This window comes from Lactuca saligna, chromosome 4 (assembly GCF_052625555.1).
Source record: "Lactuca saligna cultivar CGN05327 chromosome 4, ASM5262555v1, whole genome shotgun sequence".
NCBI lineage: Eukaryota > Viridiplantae > Streptophyta > Magnoliopsida > Asterales > Asteraceae > Lactuca > Lactuca saligna.
Window position 1 is genome coordinate 283,034,328 of NC_136420.1, and position 8,621 is coordinate 283,042,948.

An 8,621-nucleotide genomic window follows, 5' to 3' on the forward strand; every position below is an offset into this window, starting at 1 on the left:
TTCACAAAAAATGGCACCAAATCACTTATAAGCTCTCAAGGGAGGATTAGGGTTCTCTCACTGTGTTCTCAGGGTGAAAATGGCGAGAATGAGGCTATAATGGGGTTTAAATAGTGGGCAAACCCGGGGATTTAGGGTTTCACCCAGACGGACGGACTCGCCGAGTCCGGGATATGGACTCGCCGAGTCCCCGGCTCCCGCGTGCACAAAATACGCGACCCAACTCGGCGAGTCAGGATAGAACTCGCCGAGTCCCTCTTGAAAACTTAGACAATTAACAATTAATTAACATATCGGGAACGGGTCGTTACAATAAGAGGTTGATTGAAGAACCTAAAGTGATTGTTGACCAAAAAACAAATAAGTTACGATGTAAGATGGTGGAATTAATACTTGTGCGATGGAAACATACGCCAGGTCCGAACCTCACCTAGGAAACATAAAGCGACATGACGAGTCGCTATCCACATTTGTTTGTCGATGCATGATTCAGGGACAGAATCATCCTAAGGGGTAGATAATTGTAACACCTGCATTTCTCACTATGTATAATATGTATTTATGTCGGTCAACATTGTAATCTATCATAAATCAATGAAAGAGAATTATTTGTATATATGTGTTATGTGTATATAATGCATGTATAAAAACATATTTTTAATAACTAATAAATAAGGCTAGAATAAGCATAAAAAATAAAAGATTATTTAGGACAATAATCTAAACGAAAGTTGTAGTAGTTGTGATGGTAATCCCATACATATAAATAACTCGTAAATCTGTCTTCATATGAAGAAGTTAGGATCCTTTGAAGTTTCAAGTTCAACACTATATGATAGAGTGTGTCGTAAATAGTGAGTCTAAGATAAGTTGCTTGTTAGCCTAAGTACTCTAAACGAAAGTCATAGTAATTGTAAAAGAGCATACTTATAAAGAACGTCCAAATCTGACTTAATATGAGGAAGTTATGATTTTTTTAAAGTTTAGGTGCAGTTGTGTCTATAGAGAAATCGAAATTAAGATCTGTTGATTTTTAGCCAAAAAAATCTAAGCGATAGTTGAATAAATCATGATTAGGACTCCTTCGATGTAAAGACATTCAATAATGGAGTCCATATGAACAAGCTATGAATTTTACATGGTCTTTTGCAGTATGATATGTGTAAAATATACTAGTTTCAATCCTAACTAACTTAGACAAAAACCAACACACGATAGGCAGTGTACCTATTCAAATAGTAGTTTAGTGCAGGTAAGTAAGGTATCGAACACATGGAACAGTAATAATAATTAAAACTACTACCAATGTTAACTAATTTTACAATGATTAAAGAGGGGTTTTTCTCTAGTTTTACAAGTCTAGAAACTTAGATAATCACTTAAATACTTAGCGAAGAGACAAGTAACTACTAATTAAAGAACAAAAGATGACTTGAATCAAGAATATTAAAGAGACTTCCGTTTAGATACGAAATTCACTTACTAATATGGTTGATTTCATGGAAAGTGCAATGGATTAATGTGTCATTAATTACTGATTTCTAATGTGATTAGGCTCATGTTCGCTAATACTAATCCGTTTGTAACGCCCCATTTCTAGTATGTAATTTAAATAAATTATTTTCATTTCTTAAGGGGTACTCGACGAGTCTGTAGCCCGACTCGTCGAGTAGAGACGGGATGATCACACGATTTAAGTTAGCTACTCGACGAGTCCATATGCTGGGACTCGGCGAGTCTGGCTGTCTGGATGAAGCCCTAATTTTAAGGGTTTGCACCCTATTTAAGCGCATTTATGCGCCCCAAACCAGCCTCCATCACCCTTAGAGCGTCCTTTACCAAACCCTTGCCTCCCTTTAAGCTTTTTGGAGTATTTCTCATATTGTGAAGGATTTTTGATGCATTTTGAAGTTAGAAGAAGAAGAGAGAAGAGAGGTTCTCAAGAGGAGCAAAGGAGATCTGAGTTTTGTGACAACACGAAATTTCTATTTGTACAAACCCTACAGTCAAGCACTTCAATTAAAAGTCAAACTCATTTCTGCTAATTTTTAGCTCGGTTTAGAGTCCATTTAGGTGATTTAATCTTAATTCTTCAAAAGAACGAATGAGGGGAAGTACCTTCTAGAGTTTTTGGTGTAACAATAAAACATTAAACACCTTAACATGGTGTTTACGGCCAGTTTGGGCCGCAAAACTCCCTTATGGCCATGAACTCATTTCTCACTTCCAAGTTCAAGAACATTAACATTCTCTCTCAAGTATCATCATATCTTCATCCAAATCTTTCATAAATGTAAGTGTTTCTTCTCTTGATTTGTTGTTATAACACTTCATCTAGTAGTTATACATGATTTCATCCATGAAATATTCTCTTTTCTTAGATCTTCAAGTGTTCTTCAAAACACCAAGAACACACACTAGTGTTCATGGACCTTAAACACTCTTACAAGCTTCCTATAAGTAAGTACACTCATCTTAACTAGTTATATTCTTGGATTACTTGCTAAACCATTGAAAAACACCAAGAACACCCAAGAACACATGGGTTTACGACCAAGGCAATCTCATTGGGCTGTAAACACCATTAGGTGTTGCATATGTACCACCATTGCTTCCTAAGGCTTGGATATTGGACTAGAACCCTTCATACTTGAGCTATAGACCTTAAACTTCGAAATGGTAGGAGTTACCATGGGTTTACGGCCGTAAAACCACTAGGGCCGTAAACCCTAGGCCGTAAACTCCATGGGAGTTGGTCCTTGGGCCGTGAACTCTAAAGCAATGCCTTACACCCCTTTGATGCAACCCTATGACCCTGTAACACTTAAACCAAAGTGTTTTCCACGATTTAGGGTGTTTATACTTGCTTAATTGTGGTTAAAATCACTAATTAGATACATATATATATATATATATATATATGTATATGTTAAATAGGATCATTGTGTGTGTGTTCAAGTCTTCACTTGACACTTAGCACCTTGTCCAACACTTCCATCCAAACCACTCACTACAGGTGAGTTCATACCCCTTAATCAACCTTTTAAATGATTTTAAATGCTTTTATGGGGGGGGGGGGAAGGGGGATACAAGTTAAATATCATAGTTATTATATCAATCACATGTGATTAATAACTATCAAACATATGGATTTACTATACTTTCAAACTGTTTTACTAAACAAATGACTTCAAACTGCTTATCAAATTCTTTTACATTTTAAACTCGTTACTAAACTCACTTTTATGTATCAAACCTTTTCTATTACAGCTTTCAAACTTATATATTGTTAAAACCATGTCTATGACATATATAGTAGTTACTATAATACAACACTACAAGGCTACATTAATTTCCCCTTTGCATTCATTTTGTGATCATTTCACATAAACAATAATGTATAAACTATATTTTGATAATGATAGTTACACTTGGGAAAATTATACACTTTTACAAGAAACAAACATAGAAAACAGTCGTGCCTTGGTAGAAGGCTACTTTTAGTAGAAAATATACGATTTTCTAGGATTTACAAACATTCACATGCTTTTACTACAAACGTTTACAAACTCATAATTCAAACACTGTTACAAACATTTTGATGCAAACAATGACACTAAAAATACTTATGAACTCACCAGCTTTAAAGTTGATAAACTCTTTCAAAATAACTTGTATTCTCAATTCATTAGTAGACAGGTACTGATGCCAGCTTTTGAGAAGATGGAGCGCATTCAAGACTCATCTTATATTTTGATTTACATTTTTGGTGTCATATGATATACAGAACATACTTGTATTAAATTATATTATTAATGCAATGGATGATGTTGTTTGCCTGTTTACTATTATTCTGTGTTGTGATACTGTACATGATGTCCTCCACCCCTGAACGTTTCTGTCATTCCAGTTTTGGGGTGTGATATTTCTTGTGTCATTCCAGCCTCCATTAAGGTATAAAGCTCGAATTTTGGCTTGTCATTATATAGATCTCCTTAAAAGCTTGCTAGTGTTGCTTCTTTTGCCATTTTCTAGACATTGAGGTTGTTTTATGGGAAGTTAAGATGAATGGGTTCAGATCTAAGCCTTTTTGGACTCCTTGAGCTCTAGGTTGCCACCTTTATTGAGCTAAACACCCATTCCAAACCTAGATCTCCTCTTTTAGCTTCTTATTAGGCATTTTAGCTTCTTATGTGCTTACATGAACATAAATTTAGAAACTTTACGTTTGAAATCAGTCCTAGGAACTCAGATTTATGTATTGGATGCATTGGAATCAAGCAAAATCGACTGTATAGTAATGTCATGCTTGGGACTCAATGAGTTGTTCTTCAGACTCGACGAGTCGAGTTGCGAGTCCTCGTTTTCCCCCGATTTGAGAGTTTAGGGTGAATCAGTGAGTGGGGAAGGGACTTGGTGAGTTAGAGTCAGATCTAGTGATGGAGGGACTCGGCGAGTCTACGCCTTGACTCGGTGAGTCCGGTCTAATGAAAGTTGATTGTGACCAGAAAGTTGACTTTGACCAGGAAGTTGACTTTGATCAGGGAGTTGACTTTGACCAGGGGTAAAATAGTCATTTTACCCTAAGGGCATTTATCAGTACCTGATTTAGTGTTTTTGGGATTTGTAGTCGGACAGTTCCGGAGCAGCAGTCAACCAGTTTTAGAGTTAGCATCTCAGCAGCCAGCGTTACGAGGTGAGTTTTCCTTCCAGTAGGAACGGGTCTATGGCCACAATGCCGGCCCGATTAATTAGCAGTAGTTTCGGACTTTTGTCCGAAGCAGTAGTTCAGTGTGCTTGATGTCTTTGTGATTCAAGCATGTCTTTATGTTATGTGTTCCTTACTACGGTCCGATGCAGTATGCAATATATGTGTTTATGCTAGTAGTTATGATTATGTTATGTTATGTTCAGTCAGTTTCGAACTTCGGTCCGATGCAGCTAGTTCCGGACTTTAGTCCGATGCAGGGTACAAGGTCCCAGTCAGTTCCAGACTTCGGTCTGATGCAGTTTCCGGACTTCGGTCCGATGCAGAGGGCAAGGCCCTGGTTAGTTCCAGACTTCGGTCCGATGCAGTGGGCATGGCCCAACAGTTGTTTATTTGTATTGTATGATGTGTGGTAGTTTGGGGGAGCTCACTAAGCTTTGTGCTTACAATTTCAGTTTTGGTTTCAGGTGCTTCCGCAAGCAAAGGGAAGAGCTGGCATCGCACACACCACAACTTCAGTTTCATCCTGGGAGTTTTATTCAAATATTTTGATATGATTGATACAGTTTTGTTTTGACATAATTACTATGACTTTTGAGTTATTCATTCCATGGTTTTTATTATATATGACATTCGATAATGTGATTTTTAGTAGTATTAAAACAAAAAATTTTGGGTCGTATTTTGGGTCGTTACACCGTTAGCAAACAAATCAATTCAAACAGTGATCAGTTGATTAAACTAATAAGTCCACTAATATTAAGTTTGAATCATGCAAGACTTGTAATAATGATTAATTCAATTGGTTGATTAAATTAATTCATATATGGTTGGTTATCATATATAAACCACACATCAATTTACTTATTTTCTTATAATCCTAGGTTTTGTTCAAAACACTATTCTTACAATCTTGATGGCTTCAAAACTATAAGATACAAGCAATCAAGAAAGATGTTCATACAATCTCAATTAACTGAATAATTAACAGAAAATAATTCTCATTAACATATAAGGTTCTTTTAACAAGCTTAGCATGATAAATAATCAAATCAACATCATCCAAAACCACAAAATGAACACATAGTCATAAGATCCTCCACTCTAAATGAAAGCATGGTTTTTAGCCCATGACATCAGTAAATGTAACCATAAAAACAAATTTCAACATTGCAAACATGATGTGAATAAAGAAATTAGGTAAAGTAATGATGAATTGCCTTTGATCTCTTCAAGAACAAGCTTCTAGTCGAATTATGTAATCCATAGCTCCTTAGGGATGTCTTTGGCCTCCAAAAGTCGATAAAAACCTCTAGCCTAAGTTAGGGTTTTGAAGAGAAACGATCCGTATATAGATTCTGAAAAACAGTGCAACACGGTGTGGTTTAGGAGCCAACATGTTGTGTTCTTCATTAAAAACGCATATCCGACAAGCCAAGTTCCATCGCGATTTTCCAGTATAACATGTTGTGTTCTTCTTAAAATTCTTCTTCTTCTTGAAAATCCAAGATCCGAGCTTCCATTTGCCAATTCTGCTTCCTTTTCCTTCCGAGCATATCTTTATTGCTACAAAAGAAATTTTCAATTAATTAAGTACCTTTTGTTCAATAATTGAAACAAATGCAACATAAATTATTAAGATAATGCATGAATTATATGATTAAATGTCAATATCAAAATACCCCACACTTGAATTTTGCTTGCCCCTAAGCAAAACTGAATTTTAACATACCGATACCACATAAGATAATCCAAATTAAACCCAACCATTATGTCAAGACTGCAACACATATATTTTTGTCTAAATTTTCCTAAGAACCTCCCTAATCCTAAATACTTATGATCTTCATAAACACTCGCCCATTTCTTTTGAACAACGCTCGTTTTATGCATCCTTCCTAATCCATCTCCATAAAGCTTTCTTAACCTCAAGGTATAATTGGTTAAACCCCCAAGCAAACATATGGATAAATAACCTAGAAAATAAAATTACAAATAAATAAAAATAACTTAACAACTTTTTCCTTTGAATCTTTGATTATTTGTAGCTCTTCTTCATGTCTTCATAACTTGTAGATTCTTTCAAACATTGCAACACTCTTTTTTTCATACACACTTTTTTCACTCAAAACTACAAATCCTAGAAAAACATATACCTAAACAAGGGGATTTAACTTCAACCTTTATTGATTAGAGGCATTGGCATAGTGTGCAATTACTACTTAAGCTCTCCTGGATACATTTCAAGTACACGATGTTGAACATATTGTGTCCCTCAAACTAAGCAAGGTCATGTTTTTGTTCCATTAGATGAGGAGGACACAAATACACTACAACGTATGTTGGCTCAATTAAACATTTAGGTTCGCATTGAATCATCAAACACAATACTATCATGGAATCCTAATAATGAAATTTTCTTTTACCATAATTTTCTAAATTAACCTAGCATTTTTGATGCAATTTTTCAAAAAATTATACTTGGATTCTAATATTTAACCAACCTCCTACCCCACACTTAATTCATGTAATTTCCCCATTGCATGTTATGCACAATACAGAACAAGTAAATAGGGAGAAAAAGGAACAAACTCCCCTGGGATAGAAGCGGTGAGGTTGATTTTATTCTCTTTGATCCTCTACACCTGACTTTGGTGTGGGAACAACTCATCCACGCCTTGGTTGTCATTCGTCTCGTGTGGTTGAAATCTCATAACATAACTAGAAAAAGTACTTTGGAACACACTCAGAATGGACTCAAGAAATCTGGAAAATGCATGCCTTGAATAGTTGCAAATCAATGACTTGAAAATGTTGACTGAGGATTAAACACGCTGAGTTTATATGTGGAACACGCCGTGATCTTTTATTTCCCAGACAAAAATCATGTATTTTGACTTGAACATGTCGTGTTTAGTTGTGACCACAACGTGTTTCTTGGTAATTTTGTAACTATATTCTTTTTGCTCAACGACGATTCTTTGGATAAAAAGGGTACTAATGTAGTACATATTTCTATATCTTCTGTAAAATACTTCCTTTCAGAAATTATGAACACGGGACCACTCAAAATCTTATTTTTCTCTCGTCAAAGATTCTACCTCTCACTTGGTTCCTTTTATGGCTTTAAAAATTCATTCACTTCTTCAAATATAATTTTGCGAAAATCAGAAACAACAACCACGTAATAACAAGGAAAACAAAAACTTAATTAAAATCCTAAATTAATCCTACTTAACTAGAAGTTTAAAAAAAATTGTGACAACCTGAACCTTTTCCCATTACCATTAGTCGATTTCCGTTAATAAAATTTGAATTTTATTGAGTTTCTGTCAAATTCTTTGGTTTGGAAAATCATCTATTTTTATATAATTAAAATTTATATACGAATCGAAACCAAAATCGCGCCAAAAACCCGAATTTTCTTGAAAAACCAAAAGTTTTCGGCCTGAGTTAGTTTACGGCCGTACACCCGTTTAGGGCCGGTGCCTGGTGACCCCCACCACCGACCATACCCCCAGCCTATATATACTGGACCCCCACCTTCATTTGAACCTTCTTGGCCAAAAACTCTCTCCTTTTCCCTCTCTACTTCTCGACCGTAAACCCTCAAATCACCCTCATTTCTTCCGAAAATCATCAATAAATCACCTTTGGAGGTTGTTTTGGAGCATCTAAAATGCGTTTTCACCGAATCCAACATCATTGTTCTTGATTTTACGGTCGTACACCCTTCGAATCTTAAAATCTTCATAGACCACAAACAGTTCACGACCGTAAACCCTTCAAGAGGTTGTTCACGACCATAAACCCTTCAAGAGGCAGTTCACGGCCGTAAGCCCCCCCCCCCCCCCCCTCACGGCCGCAAACCCTTCCTAAGTGGTGAATTAGGCTGAAAAACCGTTTTCCCCAA